This window comes from Dama dama, chromosome 17, assembly GCF_033118175.1.
Source record: "Dama dama isolate Ldn47 chromosome 17, ASM3311817v1, whole genome shotgun sequence".
Classification (NCBI taxonomy): Eukaryota; Metazoa; Chordata; class Mammalia; order Artiodactyla; family Cervidae; genus Dama; species Dama dama.
Window position 1 is genome coordinate 60,365,143 of NC_083697.1, and position 13,072 is coordinate 60,378,214.

The 13,072-nt window shown below is 38.7% G+C and overlaps 1 non-coding gene across 1 annotated transcript; it reads left to right on the forward strand.

Moving 5' to 3' along the window:
- Window positions 1–11,631: 11,631 nt before the first annotated feature.
- LOC133071970 (U6 spliceosomal RNA) lies at window positions 11,632–11,738 on the forward strand. Its single transcript, XR_009696583.1, has one exon. It is a non-coding gene; the product is annotated as a U6 spliceosomal RNA (small nuclear RNA).
- The last annotated feature ends 1,334 nt before the right edge of the window (window positions 11,739–13,072 follow it).

The window sequence follows — 13,072 nt, forward strand, 5'->3', positions numbered from 1 at the left end:
GCTCAGTTGATAAACAATCCTCTTGCAATGCAGGAGACCCCAGTTCGATCCCTGGGTTGGGAAGATTCGCTGGAGAAGGGATTGGCTTCCCACTCCGGTATTCTGGCCTGAAGAATTCCATGGACTCCACAGTCCATGGGGTCACGAAGAATAGGACATGACTGAGTGACTTTCACTCACTTAGCATTCTCTACTTTTAATTTTCTAAGAACAGTGGGGCTAGCATGTCAGGTTCTGCTTTTGCAAGATTATGCTTAGCTCCTTGGGGAGATTCCTACCTTCTTGAAGTCACCCCCTCAATCCCAACCACTATTCCATGATATTCTCCTAGGACTGCTGGTGAGCTGTATAGATTTTGCCTCTAGGCACTATGAGGGGATACCAGAATGAAATGGATCAGAATAGAGCATTACTCAAATCTGCTTACAGCCCAGATCATGTCAAAACTATATTTTCCATATGCAAGGAGATCAAATAAAAACATTACTGAATACAAAGTGAAGAATTGCATTAATGAATATCAAATTGCATGAAGATTTTCCAACTATAAAATTCCAGCAGCACAGAGAAACCCAAAATTTAAATACAAATCCCACACTATGATCAAATGCTCAGGCTAAAGTTAAGTCCAAAAATTAAATGTCTATATTTGGACTGAATTTCCTGGATTTTCCCAGAAACCACAGATTTCAAGTCTCCTATCACATGGTTAGAACATGCATTGTACTTTTGGGTTTAGAGAAGATGGTTGCTATGTGCTGAGACCCAAGAGGTATTATTTATAGCTCCATGTCTGCAGTTAAAACTCATTCTCTGGTGGCTGTCTGGGACCTGTGACTGGCAGTCTCTTAGGCTTTGAATAATGTGAGCAAGAGCAATTTAGGAACCTCCTGTACAACTCTCCTTCCCAGCTGGTTAAAGTAACTGAGGGCAGACACAAGGAGCCACTATATGTATAAATCTGCAATGCAATCTCAAGGCTGGTCCTAGGTAAATGGCACTCGAGGGCGGAGCAGGAGCGCTGCTTTCCTTCCTCAGACTGTGGTCCCGAGTAATCCGACCAGTCAGCCAATACTCGTCACTGCAATAACACTGTGTTAAGAATCATAGACTGGTCAAAATTAAACATGTAAGTTTAAACATTTTGAATTGAAACATTTTGAGTTGTTTGTTTCTAACAAGTTGAGAATGATGTGCCATAGGCATTTTTGAAATCATTTTTTTAACTAAGGCTATGCTGCTTTTAAGAATTTGGACTCAAGGGATTTCTATCTTTAAATTTCTAATTTATTTTCAACTGCTTTTGTCTGTTCCATTAATTGTTTAAAAACATTGGAAATATTAAACATTGAAATAGGATAAGTTTACTTGTCATAAGTCTTGTACTTACTTGTATAAGTTTAATAATGCGAAGCATTGCATATGATCTTATGCAGCCATTACAAATGTGAAAAAGAAATTCCTGTAAGAGCTTTGTAAATACCTAAAATTAAGTAGCATATTTTTTACTTTTAATGATGGTCAAAATATATAGCTAAATGACTCACTTCATTCTGTGTATAATAGGTTCTAGGTTCATCCACCTCATCAGGTCTGACTCAAATGTGTTCCTTTTTGTGGCTGAGTAATATTCCATTGTGTATATGTACCACAACTTCTTTACCCATTCATCTATCGATGGGTATATAGGTTGCTTCCATGTTCTAGCTATTGTAAATAGTGCTGCAATGAAGAATCTAGAAAAATGGTTCTGAAGAATTTACTTACAGGGCAGCAATGGAGAAACAGACATAGGGAATAGACTTATGGACATGGGGAGAGGGGAGGAGAGGGTGAGCTGTATGGAAAGAGTACCATGGAAACTTACATTACCGCGTGTAAAACAGAGAGCCAATGGGAGTCTGCTGTGTGTCTCAGGAAACCCAAACAGGGGCTCTGTATCAGCCTCACGGGGTGGGGTGGGGAGGGAGATGGGAGGGAGGTTCAAAAGGGATGGGATATATGTAAGCCTGTGGCTGATTCATGTTGAGGTTTGACAGAAAACAACAAAATTCTCTAAAGCAATTATCCTTCAATAAAAAAATAAATTAAAAAATACATATATAGCTACATGAGAAAAGCATGTAAGTTTATAATGTTCAGCTTTACTTCTCTAAAAAATCACATGTAGATGAATGCATCCTATTTACGCTGAGACCTGACGAATGTCATATATACATAGAAAGGTGTAGAAACATATATCCCAAAATATTACTAATGACTGAGTAGATAGGATTATATTTTTATTATATGTACATATTTTTCTAGTGAGTTTTTCATAATCAATTTATTATAAGATAAATAATAAAAAATACAAAACAAATAACAATTACAATTATTTGCAGTTTTAAATATATTTTCTTATCCAATTGGTTAATAATTTCAAAATATCAGATTATCAAGACTATTCCATTTGTGTTTTAAATTATTCCATGATTTCATTTTTATAATTACTCAGTACTATATAAAGGCATAATATGACAGAATATCTGTCACTATGAGATGAAAAGTATGTGTAACATATAACATAATCTTGAAAATATATGTGTGTATATATATATCTTCTTAAGAAATTATGAATTTTATAAAGCTAACAGTTGAGGCAAAGAACTTAAAAAGTCACCTTGCTTAAAGACATGTGAAATTTGTTATAGTATATCTCAGTGTAATAATACCTCAATACTATATATATACAAATGATCAGTTTCTAAGGTTAAATTTTGATGATTTGATTATTTTAAGAAATATTTTCCCAGTCATCTACAACTACTGCACCTTTTATAATATGAGAGGAAAGTAGGGTTTGGGACACTGCATGAGATTCTTAAGCCCCGTGGATCATTCCAGACCATATTTGCGCCAAATCCCCTTGTCTGATGTGAGCTGTCATCTGAGCTGATTCTGTGGCCTGTTTGTGTGCATGTGTCTGTGTGTTTCAACGAGTAGCAAGGGACTTTTCACAGCAATCCAGTCACCTTCCTTCACCTCAATTCAACCTCCTGAATCTCACCTGTTTATGAAGTAACCAGTCACATTTGGATAAACCCTGACACTAAAGTTATCAACTAAAGTCATCAAGGGGCAGAGCAGGCAGCTGCTGGGGCAAAATGAGGCTGGAGTGCAGAGCCCAGAATGGTCACCGTCCTCCGTGGCCCCAGGAACTGCAGCTCCACATGACTTCTCCGTTGACCGGACCACTCAGACTTCATGTCTATACTTTCTTCTTTTAAGAATTAGCTTGTATAATCTCCCCTGGAATTCTTTTTTTTTCTTTTATGTTGAAAATTATCTATTCTATTTAATCCTCTTATGGAACTCAGGTGCCAAACAGAGAACATCTTTTTCTACATTAAATGAAGTTACTCGTTCTGAGGGGCCCAGGTGTGGTAAAATGTTACAAAAAAACCCCCAAAAAACCAACACAGTAAAGTCAGTCAAAATTCAGTCTTGGACATGATCTCCATTAATTCTTCATTTAGTATAAATATAGCACCTACTCTGCCATATCTCATCTAGGTGCTGTGGATAAAGTAAGAAACAACACAGACAAGTTCTCTGTCCTCATGAAAGTTACAATTGAGATAAATGACAATTTGTAAATGAGTGACTATATAATAGGTTTCATGTGATGATAAATGCCAAAAAAGCAATGAAGGAAAGTGGATGTAAATGGAAGATGATCTTCCCCACCACCCTTCCTGGAGAGGACACAAGTAAGAAGGGAGAGACGGACAGGGAAAAGACTATGAGAAGAAATTTCCTGGTGAAGACAAATAGCAAGTCCAAAGGCCCTAAGGCTGGAAAATGTTCAGGATGTCTGGGCATCTGAAGCAAGAAGATGGCCAGGATGGATGGAGAGGACTGAAGAAGGGCTGATTGGCAGCCAATGAAGACAGAGAGATCCTCAGAGACCAAAATTATGGGGCATGGTGGGCCATAGGTTCATTTATAAGACTTAGAAATTACTTAACATCACAGTAATCCAAGTCAATGCCCAACCACTGATGCTGAATAAGCTGAAGCTGACCAGTTCTATGATGACCTACAGCACCTTCTACAGCTAACACTAAAAAAGATGTCCTTTTCATCACAGGGGATTGAAATGCAAAAGTAGGAAGTCAAGAGATATCTGGAGTAAAAGGCAGGTTTGGCCTTGGAGTAAAAAATGAAGCAGGGCAAAGGCTACCAGAGTTTAAGAGAACACACTGATCATGGTAAACACCTTTTTCCAAAAATACAACAGGCAACTCTACACATGGACATCACCAAATGGTCAATACCAAAATCAGAATGATTCTGTTCTTTGCAGCCAAAGAGGGAGAAGCTCTATACAATTAGCTAAAATAAGACCTGGATCTGATTGTAACTCAGATCATCAGCTGTTATTGCAAAATTCAGGCTTAACTTGAAGAAGGTAGGGAAAACCACTAGACCAACCACGTATGACCTAGATAAAATCCCTTAAGATTATACAGTGGAGGTGACAAATAGACTGAAGGGATTAGATCTGTTAGAGAGAGTTCCTAAAGAACTGTGGTTGGAAGTGCCTTACATTGTACAGGAGGCAGCGACTAAAACCATCCCCATGAAAAAGAAATGCAAGAAGGTAAAGTCTTAGGAGGCTTTATAAATAGCTGAAAAACGAACAGAACTGAAAGGCAAGGGGGAAAGGAAAGATATACCCAACTGAATGCAGAGCTACAAAGAATAGCACGGATAGATATCAAGGCCTTATTCAACTAACAATGCAAAGAAATAGAGGAAACAATAGAATGGGAAAGACCAAAGATCTCCTCAAGAAAACTGGAGATATCAAGGGAACATTTCATGCAAAGATGGGCACAACAAAGGACAGAAATGCTAAGGACCTAACAGAAAGAGAAGAGATTAAGAAGAGTTGGCAAGAATATGCAGAAGAACTATACAAAACAGATCCTAGTGAACCAGATAGCCACAATGGTGTGGTCACTCACCTAGAGCTAGACATCCTGGCTGTGAAGTCAAGTGGGCCTTAGGAAGCATTACTATGAATAAAGCTAGTGGAGGTGATGAAATTCTAGCAGAGTTATTTAAAATCCTAAGAGGATGCTATTAAAGTACTGCACTCAATATGTTAGCAAATTTGGAAAACTCAGCAGTGGCCACAGGACTGGAAAATGTCAGTTTTCATTTCAGTCCCATAGAAGAGCAACATCAAAGAATCTTCAAACTACCATACAATTGCGTTCATTTCCTATGTTAGCAAGGTTATGCTCAAAATCCTTCATGATAGGCTTCTACAGTATGTGAACTCAGAACTTCCAAATGTACAAGCTGGGCTTAGAAAAGGCAGAGGAACCAGAGTTCAATTTCCCAACATTCTTTGGATCATAGAGAAAGAAGGGAATTCCAGTAAAATATCTGCTTTTGCTTCATTGAATATGTTAAAGCCTTTGACTGTATGGATCACAACAAACTGTAAAATTCTTAATGAGATGAGAATGCCAGATAACCTTACCTGTTTCCTGAGAAAACTGTATGTGGATCAAGAAACAACAGTTAGAACTGGACATGGAACAACAGACTATTCCAAATTGGGAAAGGAGTACGTTAAGGCTGTATACTGTCACCCTGCTCATTTAACTTATACGCAGAGTACATCATCCTAAATGTTGGGCTGGAATAATCACAAGCTGGAATCATGATTGCTGTGAGAAATATCGACAACTTCAGATATGCAGAGGATACCACACTAATGGCAGAAAGTGAAGAGGAACTAAAGACCTCTTAATGAGGTTGAAAGAGGAGTGAAAAAACTGGCTTAAACTCAACATTCAAAAAAAGAAAATCATGACATCCAGGCCCATCACTTCATACCAAATAGAAGGGGAAAAAGTAGAAGCTGTGACAGATTTTCTTTTATTGGGCTCCAAAATCACTGTGGATGGTGACTGCAGTCATGAAATTAAAAGACGCTTGCTCCTTGGAAGAAAAGCTATGTAAAACCTAGATAGCATATTAAAAAGCAAAGACATCACTTTGCTGACAAAGGTCTGTCTAGTTAAAGCTATGGTTTTCACAGTAGTCATGTATGGATGTGAGAGTTAGACCATAAAGAAGGCTAAGCACTGAAGAATTGATGCTTTTGAACTGTGGTGTTGGAGAACACTGTTGAGAGTCCCTTGGACAATAAGATCAAACCAATCAATCATAAATGAAATCAATCCTGAATACTCATTGGAAGTACTGATGCTGAGGCTCCAATACCTTGGCCACCTACTGTGAAGAGCCAACTCATTGGAAAAGATCCCGTCTGGGAAGATTGATGGCAAAAGGAGAAGAGGTCCACAGAGAATGATATGTTTAGATAGCATCACCAACTCAATGGATGTAAATTTTAGCAAACCCTGGGAGACAGAGGAGGATAGAGGATACTGGTGTGCTGCAGTCCCCGTGGTTGCAAAGAGTCAGACACAACCTGTGATTGAACAACAACAACAAAAGGCCACAGGAAGGATTTTGGATTTTTAACTGAGTGTGACAGGATGACATTGCGGGATGGGTTTTGGCCTTTGGAATGGCTCAACCTGATCCATTTGTTTAAAACAGGACTTTGTTTGTAGGTAGAAACTACTTCTGTGCAGGCTAGCATGTCAGCTGGAGACCACAGAAGGCCAGACAAGGGATGATTACGGCTTGGACCAGAGTGTTAGCATGACTGCTATATGGATGTGATCTGAGACAGAAAGGGTGAAATTCAGTTTGACTCTGGGAGTTTTGGCCTTTGGAAAAGGGTGAATGATTGTGCCATTTACAAAGATGGGAACAACACAGTAGTTGGACTACAGGACTATTAATGCAGTGAGAAATAGAAAAGCTACTCAGATTCTGTGGGACTAAGATTGGTATATATTTAGGATAAGGCAACAGAAATTCAACATTGATCTATTTTTTAATCCTCCATAAACCCATTATCTACACTACTGACAAGTGAAAAGCTCTGGCATATGACTCATTTATTTGTGAATTCATTTCCTCCATACACACAGATGGTGTTTGCAGAGATTGGAATAGGGGACGGCCTGTTGGAGAGGCAGGGATCCTCAGAGTCTCTTGTGACTATCTCACCTATGGGGGAAAACGTGTACTTGCTTATGTTTATAACCCTTCAAGTCAAAGCCAAATCACAAGGCATTCACTGTCCTTTTCTCTGGTCTAACATTTAATATAATTTTGTTGCCTTTTTCTTTTCTTCTCCTCTACATAGCTTTGTATAACTGTTGTCATAGCAACAGGATAGTCTTTGCTTAGGAGAAATAATTTGGACTTAACTGAATTATAAATCAATACCATCAGTAACATGGCTCTTTTTGTTTTTATCACTCGCAAGTAATATTGAGGCGTCAAGCTTTTATTGAGGTTTTTGAGACATAGGACCTATGTTGTCTAAGGCAGAAGTCAGCAAGCTTTTGTATAAAGGAACGAATGGAAATATTTTTAGGCTTTGAGGGCTATACAGTCTCCATTCCAACTACTTAATTCTGCCTTGTAGCATGATACAGCCATAGACAATTTGTGAATGAATGTATGTGGCTGCATCCCAATAAATCTTTATTTACAAAAACAGGCAGCAGGCTGGACTTGGCAGATGGACCATAGACTGCCGAGCCCTGATCTAATGGACTCCTTCCTCTCACTTTCTAAGATACTGTTCAAAGTATGTTCACTGTGTCATCCACAGCAGAACACCTGGGTCCTACCTCAGGAAGGCTGAATTGGGATTTTTATGGTTATGCATTTGCAACAGGTTCCAAGATTGGTGCCCACTCAAGTGTGAGGTCAAAGGCTGAGATGAAGCAAACTTCCATTAAACTTCCATAAAAGCACCCCTAAATAGAATGGAGTGTGTGTGTGTCCGTGCCTGCATGCTAAATTGCTTCAGTTGTGTCCAACTCTTTGTGACTCCATGGATCATAGCTTGGTAGGCTCCTCTGTCTGTGGGATTTTTCAGACAAAAATATTGGAGTGGGTTGCCATGCTCTCCTCTAGGGGAGCTTTCTGACCCAGGGACCAAACTCATGTCTCTTACATCTCCTACATTGGTATGTGGGTTCTTTACCACTAGCGCCACCTGGGCCATAGAATGGAGTATAAATTACCACAAAGCTTTCCACATTCTGAAATCAATATCCATCCATTATAAGAGAAGTAACATATGAGCAGCCCGAATAGTATTTAAGAAAAGAAAGAAGAAATTTACCAACATTTTAAAGTCAGAAAGATTTTACTTGAAAATATGGATTTCCGGCTCCTCTTATAAATCATAGCATCTGGTAACATTGAGCCCACATTCTTGCATACATAGCAAAAGTCTGCTGGAGTTGAGTCACGGGCACCAGACTCAGAGAAAGCACATATGCTCTGATTTAGACCACACTCCCCACTGTTCCTTACCATCTCTTGTATCACTTTACCCATTTCAGTTACAGGTCTCCCTTCTGTGTTCATTTAAATTTATAATGACTGATTTAATAAATGCAGTCTCAGTTCAGTTCAGTTGCTCAGTCGTGTCTGACTCTTTGCGACCCTATGGACTGCAGCACGCCAGGCCTCCCTGTCCATCACCTATTTCTGGAGTTTACTCAAAGTCATGTCCATTGAGTCAGTGATGCCATCCAACTGTCTCATCCTCTATCATCCCCTTGTATTAATGACAGATTATCACTCGCTAATTTACCCATCTTTTATACCAGAACATGAGTCATAAGCTGTAAGCTATACATATGAAGATTTTAAGTTGCTCATTTCAATAGAACATGTCTAGAATGCAAAAGATAAAACCGTTTTTATATTTCCTGTCATGTTACCTATAACTCTACTGTCTCTGTGACGAATGACCGGAGGGACCTGGAAAAATAAATGGCAAGTCAGAGGCATGTATTTTTTATCATTGTTGAAATGTGTCAATGAAACAGAAAGAATCGGGCAGTAATGCTGTTTAATGCATTAAGGTCTGTTTCACACCCCGCATTGAAAGGGAGAATGCGTTCTTTGGCAGCTGCTTCTGATGGGGACACTTTGAGGTGAAGCCTGGAAGAGGGGATGAAGACAGAGTGTGACAAGAAACATAAGCATTTCTGACTTGCCAAAGAAACACTGCTTCTCACCTTTTGTACTTGCTGACAGGACCTTCAAGTCTAGCTCTTACTGGCTGACATTTCCTTTCGTTCCAAGCTCTCTCACTTTTCTCCACCATCTCCTCTGAAGCCCCTGGTGGGAGGGAGAGGGAGGGTGCTGAGGGGAATGGAGAGATCATGCAAAGATAGCGTACATTTCTAAGAAAGTTGTTTCTACTGGTAAAGAAGAAAAAAATAACTTGGAAAGTGGTTATTGCTATCTTTTTGTTATGAGGAAAGACGCTTCTGTTCACTCACAATTGTCCTAATTTTTAAATGTACCACTAATAGCAGGAAAGGATAACAAATAGTTATGATGTCAGATACTAGATTTGGTGTCAGATACATAGAGGCGTGAATGCCAGCTACATAACTTTCAAACTGTATTTTAAGTAGTTGCTTTATTTTTCTAAGTGCCAATTTCATCATCTGCAAAATGGAAAGAAGAATACTTTGTCCCTCATAAAACTATTGCAAGGATCACATCCATGTGAAGCACCTAGTAACGGACCACATATTTAGTAAACAAACAAATGATGTTTCTCCCGAATTATTATTTTTATAAAAAGTGGATAATAATTAAATCTAGTTCATCAGGTTCCTATGGGGATTTAATCAGACTCTATTCATGGAACGTATATTCCAGTGCCTTACACATGGTGAGTCCTTGATATATGCCACTTGTTATTAAAAAACTATTACTATAACAATTATTGTTCATAATAATAGAAGCATTTGGCAAAAAGAAATTCATTTTAGAAGTGATTGCTAATGGTTATCTAATTTTTCAAACCACAATCCAAATCATGCCATGTAGGAACCATCCTACACATGAAATTGCCTTGGTTTTCTTAACAGAACATAGCATAATATATTGGAAGGAAAATAGGCTTTGAAATCTGATCTCCACTCCTCTAGTTATTAGCTGGGTGATATCAGATATGCCATCTCTGAGCTTGAGTGTGTCATCTCTGAGCCATAATACTCACTTGATTTAGGATAAAAAACAATTTAACAATTTTTTTTATCAAGATTCAGTGAAATGTTGTATGTCCTTGATATGAAGGCTTGGGTTTCCCTCATTGGATGCTCTCCAGTACAGATTTGCCTTACACATGTTCTTGCTCACATTTGCATACATTTTTAAGTTGTTAGAAGAGACTCTGTATAAACTACTCCTATCATTTAACATAGTGGTTCTCCCTGGAAGCAACTTTTGTCTCCAAGGAGACATCAGTAATGTCTAAAGACATTTTTTATGGTCTTAATTGGGTTGAGGAATGGCAAGGAGAAAGTGTTCAGCTTGCATTTAGTAGGTAGAGGCCAGGGATGCTCTTAAACATTCTATAAATGTACAAGGCAGCACATTACAGCAAAGAATGGCAAGTAGTTTGGCCAAAATGTCAATGGTAATAAAACTGAGAAACTCTGAGTCAGTACTGCTCTCTCTGCTTCCTTAGATTTGACTGAATCGAGAAGCTTAAGGTAGACAGAGTGTTCAAAAACTGATCTTAGAAACTGTTTACCTCAATAAATAAAATAGAACTACTACATGATCCATCAATTCACTGTTGGAAATATATCCAAAGGAAACAAAACTCCATGTCAAAGGGATTTCTGCACTTCCATAAGCATGGCAGGGTTATGCGCAGTGGGTAAAACATGGAACCAACCTAGGGATCCACTGACGGTTGAATAGGTAAAGAAAACGTGGTGTATATACAAAGGAAGGAATATTATTCAGCCTTCATGCAAAACAGAAGAAGGGACACAGATGTACAGAACAGACTTTTGGACTCTGTGGGAGAAGGCGAGGGTGGGATGTTTTGAGAGAACAGCATCGAAACATGTATATTATCTATAGTGAAATAGATCACCAGCCCAGGTTGGATGCATGAGACAAGTGCTTGGGCCTGGTGCACTGGGAAGACCCAGAAGGATTGGGTAGAGAGGGAGGTGGGAGGGAGGATCGGGATGGGGAATACATGTAAATCCATGGCTGATTCATGTCAATGTATGACAAAAACCACTACAATATTGTGAACTAATTAGCCTCCAACTAATAAAAATAAGTAAAAAAAAAAAAGAAAAACACATGACTTTGCAAGGTTAAAAAAAAAAAAGAAATGTTTTCATTTATGACAGCACGGATAAACCCTGGGGGGTATGATACTAAATGAAATAAGTCAGAGAAAGACAGATACTGTATGATTGGTTGTATGTGAGCTCTAAAACAACAAAAACGTGAATTCATAGATAAAAGAGATCCATTTTGTGGTTACCAAAGGAGTGGAGTGGGAACTGAATGAAGGCAGTCAAAAGGTACAGACCTTCCATTTACGAGACAAATATGGACCAGGGATGTAAAGCACAGCATGATGGCTAAGTCAACACTGCCGTGGGGTATAACGCCTGCAAGGTGTTAAGAGTAAATCCTGTGCTCGCTTCGGCAGCACATATACTAAAATTGGAATGATACAGAGAAGATTAGCACGGCCCCTGCGCAAGGATGACACGCAAATTCGTGAAGCGTTCCATATTTTTACATATACACCATGGAATATTACTCAGCCGTTAAAAAGAATTCATTTGAATCGTTCTAACGAGATGGATGAAACTGGAGCCCATTATACAGAGTGAAGTAAACCAGAAAGATAAAGAACATTACAGCATACTAACACATATATATGGAATTTAGAAAGATGGTAACGATAACCCTATATGCAAAACAGAAAAAGAGACACAGAAGTACAGAACAGACTTTTGGACTCTGTGGGAGAAGGTGAGGGTGGGATGTTTCGAAAGAACAGCATGTATACTATCTATGGTGAAACAGATCACCAGCCCAGGTGGGATGCATGAGACAAGTGCTTGGGCCTGGTGCACTGGGAAGACCCAGAGGAATCGGGTGGAGAGGGAGGTGGGAGGGGGGATCGGGATGGGGAATATGTGTAACTCCATGGCTGATTCATGTCAATGTATGACAAAACCCACTGCAATGTTGTGAAGTAATTAGCCTCCAACTAATAAAATAAATAAATAAATAAATAAAATTTTAAAAATTTAAAAAAAAGAGTAAATCCTGAGAGTTCTCATTACAAAGAAAAAATTGTTTTTTTGGTATCTCTGTGAGATCCTGAATATTAACTAAACTTATTGTGATAACCATGTCTCAATTTATATAAGCCATATCATTATGCTGTACACCTTAAACTTATACAGTGTTGCATATCAATTATATTTCAATAAAATACTAATAAGAATAAAAAGGAAACGGGCCACCTGAATGGTATGAGTCTTAGGAATACCAAGATTTTTCTATACCAAAATGCTTCATATTTCTATCTGCGTTTACAGATTCATTCTTTTGATTTTGCTTATTTTTTAATCCTTTCCTAGATAAGAAATGAGTAACATGTCACTCATCATTAATATATGTATATTTTTATTCTATCTATGGTAAAAATCCCTAACATTTGCCAAGACAAGGGTGAAGTAACCTGAGCTTGGAGATTTCACAGGCATCACCCAGGATGACTGGCTTCAGTGCTTCAATACCTGACTGTTTTGAGTCTCAAATATAATACATAAAGCAGTCAGGAGATCTTTCTATAACTTACCTGAGTATTAGACCGTCTCCTGATCCAAAGTAGCTTCACAGGGTCTTGGAATAAAGCTTAAATCTTACCCCACCTACAGTGCCCTGCGTATCTGACCCAGCCCAAGCCCTGACTTGGTGTTACAACCTGTCCCTCCGCTCGCTCAGCTCCACGCCTACTAGCTTCACTGCTATTCCTCTAATAAACCAAGCTCATTTCAGCCACAGCGCCTTTGCTATTCCTGCTTTTCCGATACACTCTTGGGTCTCTGTGTTGAAG